This window comes from Schistocerca serialis, chromosome 9, assembly GCF_023864345.2.
Source record: "Schistocerca serialis cubense isolate TAMUIC-IGC-003099 chromosome 9, iqSchSeri2.2, whole genome shotgun sequence".
Lineage (NCBI taxonomy): Eukaryota > Metazoa > Arthropoda > Insecta > Orthoptera > Acrididae > Schistocerca > Schistocerca serialis.
The window spans coordinates 445,655,145-445,673,303 of NC_064646.1; the positions used below are offsets into that span (position 1 = coordinate 445,655,145).

General features: G+C 53.2%; 61 non-coding genes across 61 annotated transcripts; 25 read left to right on the top strand and 36 right to left on the bottom strand.

The window, feature by feature from the left end:
• Positions 1-79: 79 nt before the first annotated feature.
• On the top strand, positions 80-151 carry Trnam-cau (transfer RNA methionine (anticodon CAU)). Its single transcript has one exon. It is a non-coding gene; the product is annotated as a tRNA-Met (tRNA).
• A 245-nt stretch (positions 152-396) lies between these two features.
• On the bottom strand, positions 397-468 carry Trnad-guc (transfer RNA aspartic acid (anticodon GUC)). Its single transcript has one exon. It is a non-coding gene; the product is annotated as a tRNA-Asp (tRNA).
• A 107-nt stretch (positions 469-575) lies between these two features.
• On the bottom strand, positions 576-647 carry Trnad-guc (transfer RNA aspartic acid (anticodon GUC)). Its single transcript has one exon. It is a non-coding gene; the product is annotated as a tRNA-Asp (tRNA).
• Positions 648-754: 107 nt separating this feature from the next.
• Positions 755-846, bottom strand: Trnai-uau (transfer RNA isoleucine (anticodon UAU)). Its single transcript is given in 2 exon segments — positions 755-790; positions 809-846. It is a non-coding gene; the product is annotated as a tRNA-Ile (tRNA).
• A 378-nt stretch (positions 847-1,224) lies between these two features.
• On the top strand, positions 1,225-1,297 carry Trnar-acg (transfer RNA arginine (anticodon ACG)). The gene has a single exon. It is a non-coding gene; the product is annotated as a tRNA-Arg (tRNA).
• A 287-nt stretch (positions 1,298-1,584) lies between these two features.
• Positions 1,585-1,656, top strand: Trnam-cau (transfer RNA methionine (anticodon CAU)). The gene has a single exon. It is a non-coding gene; the product is annotated as a tRNA-Met (tRNA).
• Positions 1,657-1,901: 245 nt separating this feature from the next.
• Positions 1,902-1,973, bottom strand: Trnad-guc (transfer RNA aspartic acid (anticodon GUC)). The gene has a single exon. It is a non-coding gene; the product is annotated as a tRNA-Asp (tRNA).
• A 107-nt stretch (positions 1,974-2,080) lies between these two features.
• Positions 2,081-2,152, bottom strand: Trnad-guc (transfer RNA aspartic acid (anticodon GUC)). The gene has a single exon. It is a non-coding gene; the product is annotated as a tRNA-Asp (tRNA).
• Positions 2,153-2,259: 107 nt separating this feature from the next.
• Positions 2,260-2,351, bottom strand: Trnai-uau (transfer RNA isoleucine (anticodon UAU)). The gene is given in 2 exon segments: positions 2,260-2,295; positions 2,314-2,351. It is a non-coding gene; the product is annotated as a tRNA-Ile (tRNA).
• Positions 2,352-2,729: 378 nt separating this feature from the next.
• On the top strand, positions 2,730-2,802 carry Trnar-acg (transfer RNA arginine (anticodon ACG)). The gene has a single exon. It is a non-coding gene; the product is annotated as a tRNA-Arg (tRNA).
• A 287-nt stretch (positions 2,803-3,089) lies between these two features.
• On the top strand, positions 3,090-3,161 carry Trnam-cau (transfer RNA methionine (anticodon CAU)). The gene has a single exon. It is a non-coding gene; the product is annotated as a tRNA-Met (tRNA).
• Positions 3,162-3,406: 245 nt separating this feature from the next.
• On the bottom strand, positions 3,407-3,478 carry Trnad-guc (transfer RNA aspartic acid (anticodon GUC)). Its single transcript has one exon. It is a non-coding gene; the product is annotated as a tRNA-Asp (tRNA).
• A 107-nt stretch (positions 3,479-3,585) lies between these two features.
• Positions 3,586-3,657, bottom strand: Trnad-guc (transfer RNA aspartic acid (anticodon GUC)). The gene has a single exon. It is a non-coding gene; the product is annotated as a tRNA-Asp (tRNA).
• Positions 3,658-3,764: 107 nt separating this feature from the next.
• Positions 3,765-3,856, bottom strand: Trnai-uau (transfer RNA isoleucine (anticodon UAU)). Its single transcript is given in 2 exon segments — positions 3,765-3,800; positions 3,819-3,856. It is a non-coding gene; the product is annotated as a tRNA-Ile (tRNA).
• Positions 3,857-4,234: 378 nt separating this feature from the next.
• Trnar-acg (transfer RNA arginine (anticodon ACG)) lies at positions 4,235-4,307 on the top strand. Its single transcript has one exon. It is a non-coding gene; the product is annotated as a tRNA-Arg (tRNA).
• Positions 4,308-4,594: 287 nt separating this feature from the next.
• On the top strand, positions 4,595-4,666 carry Trnam-cau (transfer RNA methionine (anticodon CAU)). The gene has a single exon. It is a non-coding gene; the product is annotated as a tRNA-Met (tRNA).
• Positions 4,667-4,911: 245 nt separating this feature from the next.
• On the bottom strand, positions 4,912-4,983 carry Trnad-guc (transfer RNA aspartic acid (anticodon GUC)). Its single transcript has one exon. It is a non-coding gene; the product is annotated as a tRNA-Asp (tRNA).
• Positions 4,984-5,090: 107 nt separating this feature from the next.
• Trnad-guc (transfer RNA aspartic acid (anticodon GUC)) lies at positions 5,091-5,162 on the bottom strand. The gene has a single exon. It is a non-coding gene; the product is annotated as a tRNA-Asp (tRNA).
• A 107-nt stretch (positions 5,163-5,269) lies between these two features.
• Positions 5,270-5,361, bottom strand: Trnai-uau (transfer RNA isoleucine (anticodon UAU)). Its single transcript is given in 2 exon segments — positions 5,270-5,305; positions 5,324-5,361. It is a non-coding gene; the product is annotated as a tRNA-Ile (tRNA).
• A 378-nt stretch (positions 5,362-5,739) lies between these two features.
• Positions 5,740-5,812, top strand: Trnar-acg (transfer RNA arginine (anticodon ACG)). Its single transcript has one exon. It is a non-coding gene; the product is annotated as a tRNA-Arg (tRNA).
• A 287-nt stretch (positions 5,813-6,099) lies between these two features.
• Trnam-cau (transfer RNA methionine (anticodon CAU)) lies at positions 6,100-6,171 on the top strand. Its single transcript has one exon. It is a non-coding gene; the product is annotated as a tRNA-Met (tRNA).
• A 245-nt stretch (positions 6,172-6,416) lies between these two features.
• Trnad-guc (transfer RNA aspartic acid (anticodon GUC)) lies at positions 6,417-6,488 on the bottom strand. The gene has a single exon. It is a non-coding gene; the product is annotated as a tRNA-Asp (tRNA).
• Positions 6,489-6,595: 107 nt separating this feature from the next.
• Positions 6,596-6,667, bottom strand: Trnad-guc (transfer RNA aspartic acid (anticodon GUC)). Its single transcript has one exon. It is a non-coding gene; the product is annotated as a tRNA-Asp (tRNA).
• A 107-nt stretch (positions 6,668-6,774) lies between these two features.
• Trnai-uau (transfer RNA isoleucine (anticodon UAU)) lies at positions 6,775-6,866 on the bottom strand. Its single transcript is given in 2 exon segments — positions 6,775-6,810; positions 6,829-6,866. It is a non-coding gene; the product is annotated as a tRNA-Ile (tRNA).
• A 378-nt stretch (positions 6,867-7,244) lies between these two features.
• On the top strand, positions 7,245-7,317 carry Trnar-acg (transfer RNA arginine (anticodon ACG)). Its single transcript has one exon. It is a non-coding gene; the product is annotated as a tRNA-Arg (tRNA).
• Positions 7,318-7,594: 277 nt separating this feature from the next.
• On the top strand, positions 7,595-7,666 carry Trnam-cau (transfer RNA methionine (anticodon CAU)). Its single transcript has one exon. It is a non-coding gene; the product is annotated as a tRNA-Met (tRNA).
• Positions 7,667-7,911: 245 nt separating this feature from the next.
• Trnad-guc (transfer RNA aspartic acid (anticodon GUC)) lies at positions 7,912-7,983 on the bottom strand. Its single transcript has one exon. It is a non-coding gene; the product is annotated as a tRNA-Asp (tRNA).
• A 107-nt stretch (positions 7,984-8,090) lies between these two features.
• Trnad-guc (transfer RNA aspartic acid (anticodon GUC)) lies at positions 8,091-8,162 on the bottom strand. Its single transcript has one exon. It is a non-coding gene; the product is annotated as a tRNA-Asp (tRNA).
• A 107-nt stretch (positions 8,163-8,269) lies between these two features.
• On the bottom strand, positions 8,270-8,361 carry Trnai-uau (transfer RNA isoleucine (anticodon UAU)). The gene is given in 2 exon segments: positions 8,270-8,305; positions 8,324-8,361. It is a non-coding gene; the product is annotated as a tRNA-Ile (tRNA).
• Positions 8,362-8,739: 378 nt separating this feature from the next.
• Trnar-acg (transfer RNA arginine (anticodon ACG)) lies at positions 8,740-8,812 on the top strand. Its single transcript has one exon. It is a non-coding gene; the product is annotated as a tRNA-Arg (tRNA).
• A 277-nt stretch (positions 8,813-9,089) lies between these two features.
• Positions 9,090-9,161, top strand: Trnam-cau (transfer RNA methionine (anticodon CAU)). Its single transcript has one exon. It is a non-coding gene; the product is annotated as a tRNA-Met (tRNA).
• Positions 9,162-9,406: 245 nt separating this feature from the next.
• On the bottom strand, positions 9,407-9,478 carry Trnad-guc (transfer RNA aspartic acid (anticodon GUC)). Its single transcript has one exon. It is a non-coding gene; the product is annotated as a tRNA-Asp (tRNA).
• A 107-nt stretch (positions 9,479-9,585) lies between these two features.
• Trnad-guc (transfer RNA aspartic acid (anticodon GUC)) lies at positions 9,586-9,657 on the bottom strand. The gene has a single exon. It is a non-coding gene; the product is annotated as a tRNA-Asp (tRNA).
• Positions 9,658-9,764: 107 nt separating this feature from the next.
• Trnai-uau (transfer RNA isoleucine (anticodon UAU)) lies at positions 9,765-9,856 on the bottom strand. The gene is given in 2 exon segments: positions 9,765-9,800; positions 9,819-9,856. It is a non-coding gene; the product is annotated as a tRNA-Ile (tRNA).
• Positions 9,857-10,234: 378 nt separating this feature from the next.
• Trnar-acg (transfer RNA arginine (anticodon ACG)) lies at positions 10,235-10,307 on the top strand. The gene has a single exon. It is a non-coding gene; the product is annotated as a tRNA-Arg (tRNA).
• A 277-nt stretch (positions 10,308-10,584) lies between these two features.
• Positions 10,585-10,656, top strand: Trnam-cau (transfer RNA methionine (anticodon CAU)). Its single transcript has one exon. It is a non-coding gene; the product is annotated as a tRNA-Met (tRNA).
• Positions 10,657-10,901: 245 nt separating this feature from the next.
• On the bottom strand, positions 10,902-10,973 carry Trnad-guc (transfer RNA aspartic acid (anticodon GUC)). The gene has a single exon. It is a non-coding gene; the product is annotated as a tRNA-Asp (tRNA).
• A 107-nt stretch (positions 10,974-11,080) lies between these two features.
• Trnad-guc (transfer RNA aspartic acid (anticodon GUC)) lies at positions 11,081-11,152 on the bottom strand. The gene has a single exon. It is a non-coding gene; the product is annotated as a tRNA-Asp (tRNA).
• Positions 11,153-11,259: 107 nt separating this feature from the next.
• On the bottom strand, positions 11,260-11,351 carry Trnai-uau (transfer RNA isoleucine (anticodon UAU)). The gene is given in 2 exon segments: positions 11,260-11,295; positions 11,314-11,351. It is a non-coding gene; the product is annotated as a tRNA-Ile (tRNA).
• Positions 11,352-11,729: 378 nt separating this feature from the next.
• Trnar-acg (transfer RNA arginine (anticodon ACG)) lies at positions 11,730-11,802 on the top strand. Its single transcript has one exon. It is a non-coding gene; the product is annotated as a tRNA-Arg (tRNA).
• Positions 11,803-12,089: 287 nt separating this feature from the next.
• Trnam-cau (transfer RNA methionine (anticodon CAU)) lies at positions 12,090-12,161 on the top strand. The gene has a single exon. It is a non-coding gene; the product is annotated as a tRNA-Met (tRNA).
• Positions 12,162-12,406: 245 nt separating this feature from the next.
• Trnad-guc (transfer RNA aspartic acid (anticodon GUC)) lies at positions 12,407-12,478 on the bottom strand. The gene has a single exon. It is a non-coding gene; the product is annotated as a tRNA-Asp (tRNA).
• A 107-nt stretch (positions 12,479-12,585) lies between these two features.
• Trnad-guc (transfer RNA aspartic acid (anticodon GUC)) lies at positions 12,586-12,657 on the bottom strand. Its single transcript has one exon. It is a non-coding gene; the product is annotated as a tRNA-Asp (tRNA).
• Positions 12,658-12,764: 107 nt separating this feature from the next.
• Trnai-uau (transfer RNA isoleucine (anticodon UAU)) lies at positions 12,765-12,856 on the bottom strand. The gene is given in 2 exon segments: positions 12,765-12,800; positions 12,819-12,856. It is a non-coding gene; the product is annotated as a tRNA-Ile (tRNA).
• A 378-nt stretch (positions 12,857-13,234) lies between these two features.
• On the top strand, positions 13,235-13,307 carry Trnar-acg (transfer RNA arginine (anticodon ACG)). Its single transcript has one exon. It is a non-coding gene; the product is annotated as a tRNA-Arg (tRNA).
• A 277-nt stretch (positions 13,308-13,584) lies between these two features.
• Positions 13,585-13,656, top strand: Trnam-cau (transfer RNA methionine (anticodon CAU)). The gene has a single exon. It is a non-coding gene; the product is annotated as a tRNA-Met (tRNA).
• A 245-nt stretch (positions 13,657-13,901) lies between these two features.
• Trnad-guc (transfer RNA aspartic acid (anticodon GUC)) lies at positions 13,902-13,973 on the bottom strand. The gene has a single exon. It is a non-coding gene; the product is annotated as a tRNA-Asp (tRNA).
• Positions 13,974-14,080: 107 nt separating this feature from the next.
• On the bottom strand, positions 14,081-14,152 carry Trnad-guc (transfer RNA aspartic acid (anticodon GUC)). The gene has a single exon. It is a non-coding gene; the product is annotated as a tRNA-Asp (tRNA).
• Positions 14,153-14,259: 107 nt separating this feature from the next.
• Positions 14,260-14,351, bottom strand: Trnai-uau (transfer RNA isoleucine (anticodon UAU)). The gene is given in 2 exon segments: positions 14,260-14,295; positions 14,314-14,351. It is a non-coding gene; the product is annotated as a tRNA-Ile (tRNA).
• Positions 14,352-14,729: 378 nt separating this feature from the next.
• On the top strand, positions 14,730-14,802 carry Trnar-acg (transfer RNA arginine (anticodon ACG)). Its single transcript has one exon. It is a non-coding gene; the product is annotated as a tRNA-Arg (tRNA).
• Positions 14,803-15,079: 277 nt separating this feature from the next.
• Positions 15,080-15,151, top strand: Trnam-cau (transfer RNA methionine (anticodon CAU)). Its single transcript has one exon. It is a non-coding gene; the product is annotated as a tRNA-Met (tRNA).
• A 245-nt stretch (positions 15,152-15,396) lies between these two features.
• Positions 15,397-15,468, bottom strand: Trnad-guc (transfer RNA aspartic acid (anticodon GUC)). Its single transcript has one exon. It is a non-coding gene; the product is annotated as a tRNA-Asp (tRNA).
• Positions 15,469-15,575: 107 nt separating this feature from the next.
• Positions 15,576-15,647, bottom strand: Trnad-guc (transfer RNA aspartic acid (anticodon GUC)). Its single transcript has one exon. It is a non-coding gene; the product is annotated as a tRNA-Asp (tRNA).
• Positions 15,648-15,754: 107 nt separating this feature from the next.
• On the bottom strand, positions 15,755-15,846 carry Trnai-uau (transfer RNA isoleucine (anticodon UAU)). Its single transcript is given in 2 exon segments — positions 15,755-15,790; positions 15,809-15,846. It is a non-coding gene; the product is annotated as a tRNA-Ile (tRNA).
• Positions 15,847-16,224: 378 nt separating this feature from the next.
• Trnar-acg (transfer RNA arginine (anticodon ACG)) lies at positions 16,225-16,297 on the top strand. Its single transcript has one exon. It is a non-coding gene; the product is annotated as a tRNA-Arg (tRNA).
• Positions 16,298-16,574: 277 nt separating this feature from the next.
• Trnam-cau (transfer RNA methionine (anticodon CAU)) lies at positions 16,575-16,646 on the top strand. The gene has a single exon. It is a non-coding gene; the product is annotated as a tRNA-Met (tRNA).
• Positions 16,647-16,891: 245 nt separating this feature from the next.
• On the bottom strand, positions 16,892-16,963 carry Trnad-guc (transfer RNA aspartic acid (anticodon GUC)). The gene has a single exon. It is a non-coding gene; the product is annotated as a tRNA-Asp (tRNA).
• Positions 16,964-17,070: 107 nt separating this feature from the next.
• On the bottom strand, positions 17,071-17,142 carry Trnad-guc (transfer RNA aspartic acid (anticodon GUC)). Its single transcript has one exon. It is a non-coding gene; the product is annotated as a tRNA-Asp (tRNA).
• A 107-nt stretch (positions 17,143-17,249) lies between these two features.
• On the bottom strand, positions 17,250-17,341 carry Trnai-uau (transfer RNA isoleucine (anticodon UAU)). Its single transcript is given in 2 exon segments — positions 17,250-17,285; positions 17,304-17,341. It is a non-coding gene; the product is annotated as a tRNA-Ile (tRNA).
• Positions 17,342-17,719: 378 nt separating this feature from the next.
• On the top strand, positions 17,720-17,792 carry Trnar-acg (transfer RNA arginine (anticodon ACG)). Its single transcript has one exon. It is a non-coding gene; the product is annotated as a tRNA-Arg (tRNA).
• Positions 17,793-18,079: 287 nt separating this feature from the next.
• Trnam-cau (transfer RNA methionine (anticodon CAU)) lies at positions 18,080-18,151 on the top strand. The gene has a single exon. It is a non-coding gene; the product is annotated as a tRNA-Met (tRNA).
• The last annotated feature ends 8 nt before the right edge of the window (positions 18,152-18,159 follow it).

Genomic DNA, 18,159 nt, shown 5'->3' on the forward strand with positions numbered 1-18,159 from the left:
ACAGGCGTGTGAAAGCGACGCAGACAACACTTTCCAAGTGTCCCACGTCACGTGGCGCAGAGCCGGCGCAACCCCAGCCAGCAGAGTGGCGCAGTGGAAGCGTGCTGGGCCCATAACCCAGACGTCCGTGGATCGAAACCACGCTCTGCTAAAATTATTTCTTTTGCGGACTGTGTCGAGCTCGATTATTACGCCCACAGCGTCGGCTGGGGTGCTTTGATTCAGCGTTAACAGCAAACCCCGTAATTCTGAAGTGTGAAGAATGCGAGAACCACTTCCTAAGATGTAGCATTTTTTAAGATTTCGCACCAACTACACTCCACGATCGCAAAGTTAATGCTCTTACGACCCCCATACGCGCAACACTCGAACAGGTTTGTGAGATAAAAATCGCATCTCCCCGGCGGGGAATCGAACCCCGGTCTCCCGCGTGACAGGCGGGGATACTAACCACTATACTACCGAGGATGCGCTGTACACACATGCCTGTGTGCGAGAGATATGGTGCTAGTAGCCGCAAACGTCCTACACTAAGTTCGGCGAGTGATAGAGCAGCAATTAAAAATCGGATGTGCCTCCCCGGCGGGGAATCGAACCCCGGTCTCCCGCGTGACAGGCGGGGATACTAACCACTATACTACCGAGGAAGACGCAGCTAGCGTCTCGAATGCACAATTATGTTACTCAAATAGCTGATACATCTCAAACCTAGCCTCCTGTTGCTGTCAGAGACAGCTGCTAAGAATTAAAAGTATGCCCCAGGTGAGGCTCGAACTCACAACCCCGGCATTGCTCACGGCTACTGCCTTATAAGTACCGTGCGCTAACCAATTGCGCCACTGGGGCTACAACACAGTGCTCTCAGTTAGCGGTATTCACTTTGCTGCAAACCAGTGGTGGCCACAGAAACATACGATCGCCACCTGATGCCATACTGCGACTTTGGCACCTGACTACCAATGCTTCGTGCTATTCTTGTTTCATATGCTACGCTTACATGCACATCAACCGGCTCTGGTCGTCGAGAAAACGCGGGAAAACGCGCGCCTTGCCTTCTGCTACCTGTCGAACAGCGAGAGCAGATGCGTGGCAAGCTCTAAGCTCTGCAGGCGCACTGCGGCCACGCAGCTGGACGAGAGGTACCTTCCTTGGGAGCTTGCTCAGCCATGGAGAACACGTTTCTTAGCGAATTGCACTTGTCTCGTAGAAAGAAATGCTGCCACTGGCCCTGTGGCGCAACGGATAACGCGTCTGACTACGGATCAGAAGATTCCAGGTTCGAATCCTGGCAGGGTCGGCATTTTGTTAGTTGCCGACGCGTAGCTGGCCAGTGGATTTCGTATGTCGCCGCATCGTGGAGTGCTTTGTTGCTCCTGTGCATCTCGCAGCTGCATGTCGAGTCGATCGTGGTAAATATCGCTGCCTGCAAGCGTCAGCGTAGCGTCAGTCGAGCAAAGTCGAGACAAGTCAAGCTGAGAGCTGTAGGAGATGATACGCAATTAAATACAGGCGTGTGAAAGCGACGCAGACAACACTTTCCAAGTGTCCCACGTCACGTGGCGCAGAGCCGGCGCAACCCCAGCCAGCAGAGTGGCGCAGTGGAAGCGTGCTGGGCCCATAACCCAGACGTCCGTGGATCGAAACCACGCTCTGCTAAAATTATTTCTTTTGCGGACTGTGTCGAGCTCGATTATTACGCCCACAGCGTCGGCTGGGGTGCTTTGATTCAGCGTTAACAGCAAACCCCGTAATTCTGAAGTGTGAAGAATGCGAGAACCACTTCCTAAGATGTAGCATTTTTTAAGATTTCGCACCAACTACACTCCACGATCGCAAAGTTAATGCTCTTACGACCCCCATACGCGCAACACTCGAACAGGTTTGTGAGATAAAAATCGCATCTCCCCGGCGGGGAATCGAACCCCGGTCTCCCGCGTGACAGGCGGGGATACTAACCACTATACTACCGAAGATGCGCTGTACACACATGCCTGTGTGCGAGAGATATGGTGCTAGTAGCCGCAAACGTCCTACACTAAGTTCGGCGAGTGATAGAGCAGCAATTAAAAACCGGATGTGCCTCCCCGGCGGGGAATCGAACCCCGGTCTCCCGCGTGACAGGCGGGGATACTAACCACTATACTACCGAGGAAGACGCAGCTAGCGTCTCGAATGCACAATTATGTTACTCAAATAGCTGATACATCTCAAACCTAGCCTCCTGTTGCTGTCAGAGACAGCTGCTAAGAATTAAAAGTATGCCCCAGGTGAGGCTCGAACTCACAACCCCGGCATTGCTCACGGCTACTGCCTTATAAGTACCGTGCGCTAACCAATTGCGCCACTGGGGCTACAACACAGTGCTCTCAGTTAGCGGTATTCACTTTGCTGCAAACCAGTGGTGGCCACAGAAACATACGATCGCCACCTGATGCCATACTGCGACTTTGGCACCTGACTACCAATGCTTCGTGCTATTCTTGTTTCATATGCTACGCTTACATGCACATCAACCGGCTCTGGTCGTCGAGAAAACGCGGGAAAACGCGCGCCTTGCCTTCTGCTACCTGTCGAACAGCGAGAGCAGATGCGTGGCAAGCTCTAAGCTCTGCAGGCGCACTGCGGCCACGCAGCTGGACGAGAGGTACCTTCCTTGGGAGCTTGCTCAGCCATGGAGAACACGTTTCTTAGCGAATTGCACTTGTCTCGTAGAAAGAAATGCTGCCACTGGCCCTGTGGCGCAACGGATAACGCGTCTGACTACGGATCAGAAGATTCCAGGTTCGAATCCTGGCAGGGTCGGCATTTTGTTAGTTGCCGACGCGTAGCTGGCCAGTGGATTTCGTATGTCGCCGCATCGTGGAGTGCTTTGTTGCTCCTGTGCATCTCGCAGCTGCATGTCGAGTCGATCGTGGTAAATATCGCTGCCTGCAAGCGTCAGCGTAGCGTCAGTCGAGCAAAGTCGAGACAAGTCAAGCTGAGAGCTGTAGGAGATGATACGCAATTAAATACAGGCGTGTGAAAGCGACGCAGACAACACTTTCCAAGTGTCCCACGTCACGTGGCGCAGAGCCGGCGCAACCCCAGCCAGCAGAGTGGCGCAGTGGAAGCGTGCTGGGCCCATAACCCAGAGGTCCGTGGATCGAAACCACGCTCTGCTAAAATTATTTCTTTTGCGGACTGTGTCGAGCTCGATTATTACGCCCACAGCGTCGGCTGGGGTGCTTTGATTCAGCGTTAACAGCAAACCCCGTAATTCTGAAGTGTGAAGAATGCGAGAACCACTTCCTAAGATGTAGCATTTTTTAAGATTTCGCACCAACTACACTCCACGATCGCAAAGTTAATGCTCTTACGACCCCCATACGCGCAACACTCGAACAGGTTTGTGAGATAAAAATCGCATCTCCCCGGCGGGGAATCGAACCCCGGTCTCCCGCGTGACAGGCGGGGATACTAACCACTATACTACCGAGGATGCGCTGTACACACATGCCTGTGTGCGAGAGATATGGTGCTAGTAGCCGCAAACGTCCTACACTAAGTTCGGCGAGTGATAGAGCAGCAATTAAAAATCGGATGTGCCTCCCCGGCGGGGAATCGAACCCCGGTCTCCCGCGTGACAGGCGGGGATACTAACCACTATACTACCGAGGAAGACGCAGCTAGCGTCTCGAATGCACAATTATGTTACTCAAATAGCTGATACATCTCAAACCTAGCCTCCTGTTGCTGTCAGAGACAGCTGCTAAGAATTAAAAGTATGCCCCAGGTGAGGCTCGAACTCACAACCCCGGCATTGCTCACGGCTACTGCCTTATAAGTACCGTGCGCTAACCAATTGCGCCACTGGGGCTACAACACAGTGCTCTCAGTTAGCGGTATTCACTTTGCTGCAAACCAGTGGTGGCCACAGAAACATACGATCGCCACCTGATGCCATACTGCGACTTTGGCACCTGACTACCAATGCTTCGTGCTATTCTTGTTTCATATGCTACGCTTACATGCACATCAACCGGCTCTGGTCGTCGAGAAAACGCGGGAAAACGCGCGCCTTGCCTTCTGCTACCTGTCGAACAGCGAGAGCAGATGCGTGGCAAGCTCTAAGCTCTGCAGGCGCACTGCGGCCACGCAGCTGGACGAGAGGTACCTTCCTTGGGAGCTTGCTCAGCCATGGAGAACACGTTTCTTAGCGAATTGCACTTGTCTCGTAGAAAGAAATGCTGCCACTGGCCCTGTGGCGCAACGGATAACGCGTCTGACTACGGATCAGAAGATTCCAGGTTCGAATCCTGGCAGGGTCGGCATTTTGTTAGTTGCCGACGCGTAGCTGGCCAGTGGATTTCGTATGTCGCCGCATCGTGGAGTGCTTTGTTGCTCCTGTGCATCTCGCAGCTGCATGTCGAGTCGATCGTGGTAAATATCGCTGCCTGCAAGCGTCAGCGTAGCGTCAGTCGAGCAAAGTCGAGACAAGTCAAGCTGAGAGCTGTAGGAGATGATACGCAATTAAATACAGGCGTGTGAAAGCGACGCAGACAACACTTTCCAAGTGTCCCACGTCACGTGGCGCAGAGCCGGCGCAACCCCAGCCAGCAGAGTGGCGCAGTGGAAGCGTGCTGGGCCCATAACCCAGACGTCCGTGGATCGAAACCACGCTCTGCTAAAATTATTTCTTTTGCGGACTGTGTCGAGCTCGATTATTACGCCCACAGCGTCGGCTGGGGTGCTTTGATTCAGCGTTAACAGCAAACCCCGTAATTCTGAAGTGTGAAGAATGCGAGAACCACTTCCTAAGATGTAGCATTTTTTAAGATTTCGCACCAACTACACTCCACGATCGCAAAGTTAATGCTCTTACGACCCCCATACGCGCAACACTCGAACAGGTTTGTGAGATAAAAATCGCATCTCCCCGGCGGGGAATCGAACCCCGGTCTCCCGCGTGACAGGCGGGGATACTAACCACTATACTACCGAAGATGCGCTGTACACACATGCCTGTGTGCGAGAGATATGGTGCTAGTAGCCGCAAACGTCCTACACTAAGTTCGGCGAGTGATAGAGCAGCAATTAAAAACCGGATGTGCCTCCCCGGCGGGGAATCGAACCCCGGTCTCCCGCGTGACAGGCGGGGATACTAACCACTATACTACCGAGGAAGACGCAGCTAGCGTCTCGAATGCACAATTATGTTACTCAAATAGCTGATACATCTCAAACCTAGCCTCCTGTTGCTGTCAGAGACAGCTGCTAAGAATTAAAAGTATGCCCCAGGTGAGGCTCGAACTCACAACCCCGGCATTGCTCACGGCTACTGCCTTATAAGTACCGTGCGCTAACCAATTGCGCCACTGGGGCTACAACACAGTGCTCTCAGTTAGCGGTATTCACTTTGCTGCAAACCAGTGGTGGCCACAGAAACATACGATCGCCACCTGATGCCATACTGCGACTTTGGCACCTGACTACCAATGCTTCGTGCTATTCTTGTTTCATATGCTACGCTTACATGCACATCAACCGGCTCTGGTCGTCGAGAAAACGCGGGAAAACGCGCGCCTTGCCTTCTGCTACCTGTCGAACAGCGAGAGCAGATGCGTGGCAAGCTCTAAGCTCTGCAGGCGCACTGCGGCCACGCAGCTGGACGAGAGGTACCTTCCTTGGGAGCTTGCTCAGCCATGGAGAACACGTTTCTTAGCGAATTGCACTTGTCTCGTAGAAAGAAATGCTGCCACTGGCCCTGTGGCGCAACGGATAACGCGTCTGACTACGGATCAGAAGATTCCAGGTTCGAATCCTGGCAGGGTCGGCATTTTGTTAGTTGCCGACGCGTAGCTGGCCAGTGGATTTCGTATGTCGCCGCATCGTGGAGTGCTTTGTTGCTCCTGTGCATCTCGCAGCTGCATGTCGAGTCGATCGTGGTAAATATCGCTGCCTGCAAGCGTCAGCGTAGCGTCAGTCGAGCAAAGTCGAGACAAGTCAAGCTGAGAGCTGTAGGAGATGATACGCAATTAAATACAGGCGTGTGAAAGCGACGCAGACAACACTTTCCAAGTGTCCCACGTCACGTGGCGCAGAGCCGGCGCAACCCCAGCCAGCAGAGTGGCGCAGTGGAAGCGTGCTGGGCCCATAACCCAGAGGTCCGTGGATCGAAACCACGCTCTGCTAAAATTATTTCTTTTGCGGACTGTGTCGAGCTCGATTATTACGCCCACAGCGTCGGCTGGGGTGCTTTGATTCAGCGTTAACAGCAAACCCCGTAATTCTGAAGTGTGAAGAATGCGAGAACCACTTCCTAAGATGTAGCATTTTTTAAGATTTCGCACCAACTACACTCCACGATCGCAAAGTTTATGCTCTTACGACCCCCATACGCGCAACACTCGAACAGGTTTGTGAGATAAAAATCGCATCTCCCCGGCGGGGAATCGAACCCCGGTCTCCCGCGTGACAGGCGGGGATACTAACCACTATACTACCGAGGATGCGCTGTACACACATGCCTGTGTGCGAGAGATATGGTGCTAGTAGCCGCAAACGTCCTACACTAAGTTCGGCGAGTGATAGAGCAGCAATTAAAAATCGGATGTGCCTCCCCGGCGGGGAATCGAACCCCGGTCACCCGCGTGACAGGCGGGGATACTAACCACTATACTACCGAGGAAGACGCAGCTAGCGTCTCGAATGCACAATTATGTTACTCAAATAGCTGATACATCTCAAACCTAGCCTCCTGTTGCTGTCAGAGACAGCTGCTAAGAATTAAAAGTATGCCCCAGGTGAGGCTCGAACTCACAACCCCGGCATTGCTCACGGCTACTGCCTTATAAGTACCGTGCGCTAACCAATTGCGCCACTGGGGCTACAACACAGTGCTCTCAGTTAGCGGTATTCACTTTGCTGCAAACCAGTGGTGGCCACAGAAACATACGATCGCCACCTGATGCCATACTGCGACTTTGGCACCTGACTACCAATGCTTCGTGCTATTCTTGTTTCATATGCTACGCTTACATGCACATCAACCGGCTCTGGTCGTCGAGAAAACGCGGGAAAACGCGCGCCTTGCCTTCTGCTACCTGTCGAACAGCGAGAGCAGATGCGTGGCAAGCTCTAAGCTCTGCAGGCGCACTGCGGCCACGCAGCTGGACGAGAGGTACCTTCCTTGGGAGCTTGCTCAGCCATGGAGAACACGTTTCTTAGCGAATTGCACTTGTCTCGTAGAAAGAAATGCTGCCACTGGGCCTGTGGCGCAACGGATAACGCGTCTGACTACGGATCAGAAGATTCCAGGTTCGAATCCTGGCAGGGTCGGCATTTTGTTAGTTGCCGACGCGTAGCTGGCCAGTGGATTTCGTATGTCGCCGCATCGTGGAGTGCTTTGTTGCTCCTGTGCATCTCGCAGCTGCATGTCGAGTCGATCGTGGTAAATATCGCTGCCTGCAGGCGTCAGCGTAGCGTCAGTCGAGACAAGTCAAGCTGAGAGCTGTAGGAGATGATACGCAATTAAATACAGGCGTGTGAAAGCGACGCAGACAACACTTTCCAAGTGTCCCACGTCACGTGGCGCAGAGCCGGCGCAACCCCAGCCAGCAGAGTGGCGCAGTGGAAGCGTGCTGGGCCCATAACCCAGAGGTCCGTGGATCGAAACCACGCTCTGCTAAAATTATTTCTTTTGCGGACTGTGTCGAGCTCGATTATTACGCCCACAGCGTCGGCTGGGGTGCTTTGATTCAGCGTTAACAGGAAACCCCGTAATTCTGAAGTGTGAAGAATGCGAGAACCACTTCCTAAGATGTAGCATTTTTTAAGATTTCGCACCAACTACACTCCACGATCGCAAAGTTAATGCTCTTACGACCCCCATACGCGCAACACTCGAACAGGTTTGTGAGATAAAAATCGCATCTCCCCGGCGGGGAATCGAACCCCGGTCTCCCGCGTGACAGGCGGGGATACTAACCACTATACTACCGAGGATGCGCTGTACACACATGCCTGTGTGCGAGAGATATGGCGCTAGTAGCCGCAAACGTCCTACACTAAGTTCGGCGAGTGATAGAGCAGCAATTAAAAATCGGATGTGTCTCCCCGGCGGGGAATCGAACCCCGGTCTCCCGCGTGACAGGCGGGGATACTAACCACTATACTACCGAGGAAGACGCAGCTAGCGTCTCGAATGCACAATTATGTTACTCAAATAGCTGATACATCTCAAACCTAGCCTCCTGTTGCTGTCAGAGACAGCTGCTAAGAATTAAAAGTATGCCCCAGGTGAGGCTCGAACTCACAACCCCGGCATTGCTCACGGCTACTGCCTTATAAGTACCGTGCGCTAACCAATTGCGCCACTGGGGCTACAACACAGTGCTCTCAGTTAGCGGTATTCACTTTGCTGCAAACCAGTGGTGGCCACAGAAACATACGATCGCCACCTGATGCCATACTGCGACTTTGGCACCTGACTACCAATGCTTCGTGCTATTCTTGTTTCATATGCTACGCTTACATGCACATCAACCGGCTCTGGTCGTCGAGAAAACGCGGGAAAACGCGCGCCTTGCCTTCTGCTACCTGTCGAACAGCGAGAGCAGATGCGTGGCAAGCTCTAAGCTCTGCAGGCGCACTGCGGCCACGCAGCTGGACGAGAGGTACCTTCCTTGGGAGCTTGCTCAGCCATGGAGAACACGTTTCTTAGCGAATTGCACTTGTCTCGTAGAAAGAAATGCTGCCACTGGCCCTGTGGCGCAACGGATAACGCGTCTGACTACGGATCAGAAGATTCCAGGTTCGAATCCTGGCAGTGTCGGCATTTTGTTAGTTGCCGACGCGTAGCTGGCCAGTGGATTTCGTATGTCGCCGCATCGTGGAGTGCTTTGTTGCTCCTGTGCATCTCGCAGCTGCATGTCGAGTCGATCGTGGTAAATATCGCTGCCTGCAGGCGTCAGCGTAGCGTCAGTCGAGACAAGTCAAGCTGAGAGCTGTAGGAGATGATACGCAATTAAATACAGGCGTGTGAAAGCGACGCAGACAACACTTTCCAAGTGTCCCACGTCACGTGGCGCAGAGCCGGCGCAACCCCAGCCAGCAGAGTGGCGCAGTGGAAGCGTGCTGGGCCCATAACCCAGAGGTCCGTGGATCGAAACCACGCTCTGCTAAAATTATTTCTTTTGCGGACTGTGTCGAGCTCGATTATTACGCCCACAGCGTCGGCTGGGGTGCTTTGATTCAGCGTTAACAGCAAACCCCGTAATTCTGAAGTGTGAAGAATGCGAGAACCACTTCCTAAGATGTAGCATTTTTTAAGATTTCGCACCAACTACACTCCACGATCGCAAAGTTTATGCTCTTACGACCCCCATACGCGCAACACTCGAACAGGTTTGTGAGATAAAAATCGCATCTCCCCGGCGGGGAATCGAACCCCGGTCTCCCGCGTGACAGGCGGGGATACTAACCACTATACTACCGAGGATGCGCTGTACACACATGCCTGTGTGCGAGAGATATGGTGCTAGTAGCCGCAAACGTCCTACACTAAGTTCGGCGAGTGATAGAGCAGCAATTAAAAATCGGATGTGCCTCCCCGGCGGGGAATCGAACCCCGGTCACCCGCGTGACAGGCGGGGATACTAACCACTATACTACCGAGGAAGACGCAGCTAGCGTCTCGAATGCACAATTATGTTACTCAAATAGCTGATACATCTCAAACCTAGCCTCATGTTGCTGTCAGAGACAGCTGCTAAGAATTAAAAGTATGCTCCAGGTGAGGCTCGAACTCACAACCCCGGCATTGCTCACGGCTACTGCCTTATAAGTACCGTGCGCTAACCAATTGCGCCACTGGGGCTACAACACAGTGCTCTCAGTTAGCGGTATTCACTTTGCTGCAAACCAGTGGTGGCCACAGAAACATACGATCGCCACCTGATGCCATACTGCGACTTTGGCACCTGACTACCAATGCTTCGTGCTATTCTTGTTTCATATGCTACGCTTACATGCACATCAACCGGCTCTGGTCGTCGAGAAAACGCGGGAAAACGCGCGCCTTGCCTTCTGCTACCTGTCGAACAGCGAGAGCAGATGCGTGGCAAGCTCTAAGCTCTGCAGGCGCACTGCGGCCACGCAGCTGGACGAGAGGTACCTTCCTTGGGAGCTTGCTCAGCCATGGAGAACACGTTTCTTAGCGAATTGCACTTGTCTCGTAGAAAGAAATGCTGCCACTGGGCCTGTGGCGCAACGGATAACGCGTCTGACTACGGATCAGAAGATTCCAGGTTCGAATCCTGGCAGGGTCGGCATTTTGTTAGTTGCCGACGCGTAGCTGGCCAGTGGATTTCGTATGTCGCCGCATCGTGGAGTGCTTTGTTGCTCCTGTGCATCTCGCAGCTGCATGTCGAGTCGATCGTGGTAAATATCGCTGCCTGCAGGCGTCAGCGTAGCGTCAGTCGAGACAAGTCAAGCTGAGAGCTGTAGGAGATGATACGCAATTAAATACAGGCGTGTGAAAGCGACGCAGACAACACTTTCCAAGTGTCCCACGTCACGTGGCGCAGAGCCGGCGCAACCCCAGCCAGCAGAGTGGCGCAGTGGAAGCGTGCTGGGCCCATAACCCAGAGGTCCGTGGATCGAAACCACGCTCTGCTAAAATTATTTCTTTTGCGGACTGTGTCGAGCTCGATTATTACGCCCACAGCGTCGGCTGGGGTGCTTTGATTCAGCGTTAACAGGAAACCCCGTAATTCTGAAGTGTGAAGAATGCGAGAACCACTTCCTAAGATGTAGCATTTTTTAAGATTTCGCACCAACTACACTCCACGATCGCAAAGTTAATGCTCTTACGACCCCCATACGCGCAACACTCGAACAGGTTTGTGAGATAAAAATCGCATCTCCCCGGCGGGGAATCGAACCCCGGTCTCCCGCGTGACAGGCGGGGATACTAACCACTATACTACCGAGGATGCGCTGTACACACATGCCTGTGTGCGAGAGATATGGCGCTAGTAGCCGCAAACGTCCTACACTAAGTTCGGCGAGTGATAGAGCAGCAATTAAAAATCGGATGTGTCTCCCCGGCGGGGAATCGAACCCCGGTCTCCCGCGTGACAGGCGGGGATACTAACCACTATACTACCGAGGAAGACGCAGCTAGCGTCTCGAATGCACAATTATGTTACTCAAATAGCTGATACATCTCAAACCTAGCCTCCTGTTGCTGTCAGAGACAGCTGCTAAGAATTAAAAGTATGCCCCAGGTGAGGCTCGAACTCACAACCCCGGCATTGCTCACGGCTACTGCCTTATAAGTACCGTGCGCTAACCAATTGCGCCACTGGGGCTACAACACAGTGCTCTCAGTTAGCGGTATTCACTTTGCTGCAAACCAGTGGTGGCCACAGAAACATACGATCGCCACCTGATGCCATACTGCGACTTTGGCACCTGACTACCAATGCTTCGTGCTATTCTTGTTTCATATGCTACGCTTACATGCACATCAACCGGCTCTGGTCGTCGAGAAAACGCGGGAAAACGCGCGCCTTGCCTTCTGCTACCTGTCGAACAGCGAGAGCAGATGCGTGGCAAGCTCTAAGCTCTGCAGGCGCACTGCGGCCACGCAGCTGGACGAGAGGTACCTTCCTTGGGAGCTTGCTCAGCCATGGAGAACACGTTTCTTAGCGAATTGCACTTGTCTCGTAGAAAGAAATGCTGCCACTGGCCCTGTGGCGCAACGGATAACGCGTCTGACTACGGATCAGAAGATTCCAGGTTCGAATCCTGGCAGGGTCGGCATTTTGTTAGTTGCCGACGCGTAGCTGGCCAGTGGATTTCGTATGTCGCCGCATCGTGGAGTGCTTTGTTGCTCCTGTGCATCTCGCAGCTGCATGTCGAGTCGATCGTGGTAAATATCGCTGCCTGCAAGCGTCAGCGTAGCGTCAGTCGAGCAAAGTCGAGACAAGTCAAGCTGAGAGCTGTAGGAGATGATACGCAATTAAATACAGGCGTGTGAAAGCGACGCAGACAACACTTTCCAAGTGTCCCACGTCACGTGGCGCAGAGCCGGCGCAACCCCAGCCAGCAGAGTGGCGCAGTGGAAGCGTGCTGGGCCCATAACCCAGACGTCCGTGGATCGAAACCACGCTCTGCTAAAATTATTTCTTTTGCGGACTGTGTCGAGCTCGATTATTACGCCCACAGCGTCGGCTGGGGTGCTTTGATTCAGCGTTAACAGCAAACCCCGTAATTCTGAAGTGTGAAGAATGCGAGAACCACTTCCTAAGATGTAGCATTTTTTAAGATTTCGCACCAACTACACTCCACGATCGCAAAGTTTATGCTCTTACGACCCCCATACGCGCAACACTCGAACAGGTTTGTGAGATAAAAATCGCATCTCCCCGGCGGGGAATCGAACCCCGGTCTCCCGCGTGACAGGCGGGGATACTAACCACTATACTACCGAGGATGCGCTGTACACACATGCCTGTGTGCGAGAGATATGGTGCTAGTAGCCGCAAACGTCCTACACTAAGTTCGGCGAGTGATAGAGCAGCAATTAAAAATCGGATGTGCCTCCCCGTCGGGGAATCGAACCCCGGTCTCCCGCGTGACAGGCGGGGATACTAACCACTATACTACCGAGGAAGACGCAGCTAGCGTCTCGAATGCACAATTATGTTACTCAAATAGCTGATACATCTCAAACCTAGCCTCCTGTTGCTGTCAGAGACAGCTGCTAAGAATTAAAAGTATGCCCCAGGTGAGGCTCGAACTCACAACCCCGGCATTGCTCACGGCTACTGCCTTATAAGTACCGTGCGCTAACCAATTGCGCCACTGGGGCTACAACACAGTGCTCTCAGTTAGCGGTATTCACTTTGCTGCAAACCAGTGGTGGCCACAGAAACATACGATCGCCACCTGATGCCATACTGCGACTTTGGCACCTGACTACCAATGCTTCGTGCTATTCTTGTTTCATATGCTACGCTTACATGCACATCAACCGGCTCTGGTCGTCGAGAAAACGCGGGAAAACGCGCGCCTTGCCTTCTGCTACCTGTCGAACAGCGAGAGCAGATGCGTGGCAAGCTCTAAGCTCTGCAGGCGCACTGCGGCCACGCAGCTGGACGAGAGGTACCTTCCTTGGGAGCTTGCTCAGCCATGGAGAACACGTTTCTTAGCGAATTGCACTTGTCTCGTAGAAAGAAATGCTGCCACTGGCCCTGTGGCGCAACGGATAACGCGTCTGACTACGGATCAGAAGATTCCAGGTTCGAATCCTGGCAGTGTCGGCATTTTGTTAGTTGCCGACGCGTAGCTGGCCAGTGGATTTCGTATGTCGCCGCATCGTGGAGTGCTTTGTTGCTCCTGTGCATCTCGCAGCTGCATGTCGAGTCGATCGTGGTAAATATCGCTGCCTGCAGGCGTCAGCGTAGCGTCAGTCGAGACAAGTCAAGCTGAGAGCTGTAGGAGATGATACGCAATTAAATACAGGCGTGTGAAAGCGACGCAGACAACACTTTCCAAGTGTCCCACGTCACGTGGCGCAGAGCCGGCGCAACCCCAGCCAGCAGAGTGGCGCAGTGGAAGCGTGCTGGGCCCATAACCCAGAGGTCCGTGGATCGAAACCACGCTCTGCTAAAATTATTTCTTTTGCGGACTGTGTCGAGCTCGATTATTACGCCCACAGCGTCGGCTGGGGTGCTTTGATTCAGCGTTAACAGCAAACCCCGTAATTCTGAAGTGTGAAGAATGCGAGAACCACTTCCTAAGATGTAGCATTTTTTAAGATTTCGCACCAACTACACTCCACGATCGCAAAGTTTATGCTCTTACGACCCCCATACGCGCAACACTCGAACAGGTTTGTGAGATAAAAATCGCATCTCCCCGGCGGGGAATCGAACCCCGGTCTCCCGCGTGACAGGCGGGGATACTAACCACTATACTACCGAGGATGCGCTGTACACACATGCCTGTGTGCGAGAGATATGGTGCTAGTAGCCGCAAACGTCCTACACTAAGTTCGGCGAGTGATAGAGCAGCAATTAAAAATCGGATGTGCCTCCCCGGCGGGGAATCGAACCCCGGTCACCCGCGTGACAGGCGGGGATACTAACCACTATACTACCGAGGAAGACGCAGCTAGCGTCTCGAATGCACAATTATGTTACTCAAATAGCTGATACATCTCAAACCTAGCCTCATGTTGCTGTCAGAGACAGCTGCTAAGAATTAAAAGTATGCTCCAGGTGAGGCTCGAACTCACAACCCCGGCATTGCTCACGGCTACTGCCTTATAAGTACCGTGCGCTAACCAATTGCGCCACTGGGGCTACAACACAGTGCTCTCAGTTAGCGGTATTCACTTTGCTGCAAACCAGTGGTGGCCACAGAAACATACGATCGCCACCTGATGCCATACTGCGACTTTGGCACCTGACTACCAATGCTTCGTGCTATTCTTGTTTCATATGCTACGCTTACATGCACATCAACCGGCTCTGGTCGTCGAGAAAACGCGGGAAAACGCGCGCCTTGCCTTCTGCTACCTGTCGAACAGCGAGAGCAGATGCGTGGCAAGCTCTAAGCTCTGCAGGCGCACTGCGGCCACGCAGCTGGACGAGAGGTACCTTCCTTGGGAGCTTGCTCAGCCATGGAGAACACGTTTCTTAGCGAATTGCACTTGTCTCGTAGAAAGAAATGCTGCCACTGGGCCTGTGGCGCAACGGATAACGCGTCTGACTACGGATCAGAAGATTCCAGGTTCGAATCCTGGCAGGGTCGGCATTTTGTTAGTTGCCGACGCGTAGCTGGCCAGTGGATTTCGTATGTCGCCGCATCGTGGAGTGCTTTGTTGCTCCTGTGCATCTCGCAGCTGCATGTCGAGTCGATCGTGGTAAATATCGCTGCCTGCAGGCGTCAGCGTAGCGTCAGTCGAGACAAGTCAAGCTGAGAGCTGTAGGAGATGATACGCAATTAAATACAGGCGTGTGAAAGCGACGCAGACAACACTTTCCAAGTGTCCCACGTCACGTGGCGCAGAGCCGGCGCAACCCCAGCCAGCAGAGTGGCGCAGTGGAAGCGTGCTGGGCCCATAACCCAGACGTCCGTGGATCGAAACCACGCTCTGCTAAAATTATTTCTTTTGCGGACTGTGTCGAGCTCGATTATTACGCCCACAGCGTCGGCTGGGGTGCTTTGATTCAGCGTTAACAGCAAACCCCGTAATTCTGAAGTGTGAAGAATGCGAGAACCACTTCCTAAGATGTAGCATTTTTTAAGATTTCGCACCAACTACACTCCACGATCGCAAAGTTAATGCTCTTACGACCCCCATACGCGCAACACTCGAACAGGTTTGTGAGATAAAAATCGCATCTCCCCGGCGGGGAATCGAACCCCGGTCTCCCGCGTGACAGGCGGGGATACTAACCACTATACTACCGAGGATGCGCTGTACACACATGCCTGTGTGCGAGAGATATGGTGCTAGTAGCCGCAAACGTCCTACACTAAGTTCGGCGAGTGATAGAGCAGCAATTAAAAATCGGATGTGCCTCCCCGTCGGGGAATCGAACCCCGGTCTCCCGCGTGACAGGCGGGGATACTAACCACTATACTACCGAGGAAGACGCAGCTAGCGTCTCGAATGCACAATTATGTTACTCAAATAGCTGATACATCTCAAACCTAGCCTCCTGTTGCTGTCAGAGACAGCTGCTAAGAATTAAAAGTATGCCCCAGGTGAGGCTCGAACTCACAACCCCGGCATTGCTCACGGCTACTGCCTTATAAGTACCGTGCGCTAACCAATTGCGCCACTGGGGCTACAACACAGTGCTCTCAGTTAGCGGTATTCACTTTGCTGCAAACCAGTGGTGGCCACAGAAACATACGATCGCCACCTGATGCCATACTGCGACTTTGGCACCTGACTACCAATGCTTCGTGCTATTCTTGTTTCATATGCTACGCTTACATGCACATCAACCGGCTCTGGTCGTCGAGAAAACGCGGGAAAACGCGCGCCTTGCCTTCTGCTACCTGTCGAACAGCGAGAGCAGATGCGTGGCAAGCTCTAAGCTCTGCAGGCGCACTGCGGCCACGCAGCTGGACGAGAGGTACCTTCCTTGGGAGCTTGCTCAGCCATGGAGAACACGTTTCTTAGCGAATTGCACTTGTCTCGTAGAAAGAAATGCTGCCACTGGCCCTGTGGCGCAACGGATAACGCGTCTGACTACGGATCAGAAGATTCCAGGTTCGAATCCTGGCAGTGTCGGCATTTTGTTAGTTGCCGACGCGTAGCTGGCCAGTGGATTTCGTATGTCGCCGCATCGTGGAGTGCTTTGTTGCTCCTGTGCATCTCGCAGCTGCATGTCGAGTCGATCGTGGTAAATATCGCTGCCTGCAGGCGTCAGCGTAGCGTCAGTCGAGACAAGTCAAGCTGAGAGCTGTAGGAGATGATACGCAATTAAATACAGGCGTGTGAAAGCGACGCAGACAACACTTTCCAAGTGTCCCACGTCACGTGGCGCAGAGCCGGCGCAACCCCAGCCAGCAGAGTGGCGCAGTGGAAGCGTGCTGGGCCCATAACCCAGAGGTCCGTGGATCGAAACCACGCTCTGCTAAAATTATTTCTTTTGCGGACTGTGTCGAGCTCGATTATTACGCCCACAGCGTCGGCTGGGGTGCTTTGATTCAGCGTTAACAGCAAACCCCGTAATTCTGAAGTGTGAAGAATGCGAGAACCACTTCCTAAGATGTAGCATTTTTTAAGATTTCGCACCAACTACACTCCACGATCGCGAAGTTTATGCTCTTACGACCCCCATACGCGCAACACTCGAACAGGTTTGTGAGATAAAAATCGCATCTCCCCGGCGGGGAATCGAACCCCGGTCTCCCGCGTGACAGGCGGGGATACTAACCACTATACTACCGAGGATGCGCTGTACACACATGCCTGTGTGCGAGAGATATGGTGCTAGTAGCCGCAAACGTCCTACACTAAGTTCGGCGAGTGATAGAGCAGCAATTAAAAATCGGATGTGCCTCCCCGGCGGGGAATCGAACCCCGGTCACCCGCGTGACAGGCGGGGATACTAACCACTATACTACCGAGGAAGACGCAGCTAGCGTCTCGAATGCACAATTATGTTACTCAAATAGCTGATACATCTCAAACCTAGCCTCATGTTGCTGTCAGAGACAGCTGCTAAGAATTAAAAGTATGCTCCAGGTGAGGCTCGAACTCACAACCCCGGCATTGCTCACGGCTACTGCCTTATAAGTACCGTGCGCTAACCAATTGCGCCACTGGGGCTACAACACAGTGCTCTCAGTTAGCGGTATTCACTTTGCTGCAAACCAGTGGTGGCCACAGAAACATACGATCGCCACCTGATGCCATACTGCGACTTTGGCACCTGACTACCAATGCTTCGTGCTATTCTTGTTTCATATGCTACGCTTACATGCACATCAACCGGCTCTGGTCGTCGAGAAAACGCGGGAAAACGCGCGCCTTGCCTTCTGCTACCTGTCGAACAGCGAGAGCAGATGCGTGGCAAGCTCTAAGCTCTGCAGGCGCACTGCGGCCACGCAGCTGGACGAGAGGTACCTTCCTTGGGAGCTTGCTCAGCCATGGAGAACACGTTTCTTAGCGAATTGCACTTGTCTCGTAGAAAGAAATGCTGCCACTGGGCCTGTGGCGCAACGGATAACGCGTCTGACTACGGATCAGAAGATTCCAGGTTCGAATCCTGGCAGGGTCGGCATTTTGTTAGTTGCCGACGCGTAGCTGGCCAGTGGATTTCGTATGTCGCCGCATCGTGGAGTGCTTTGTTGCTCCTGTGCATCTCGCAGCTGCATGTCGAGTCGATCGTGGTAAATATCGCTGCCTGCAAGCGTCAGCGTAGCGTCAGTCGAGCAAAGTCGAGACAAGTCAAGCTGAGAGCTGTAGGAGATGATACGCAATTAAATACAGGCGTGTGAAAGCGACGCAGACAACACTTTCCAAGTGTCCCACGTCACGTGGCGCAGAGCCGGCGCAACCCCAGCCAGCAGAGTGGCGCAGTGGAAGCGTGCTGGGCCCATAACCCAGACGTCCGTGGATCGAAACCACGCTCTGCTAAAATTATT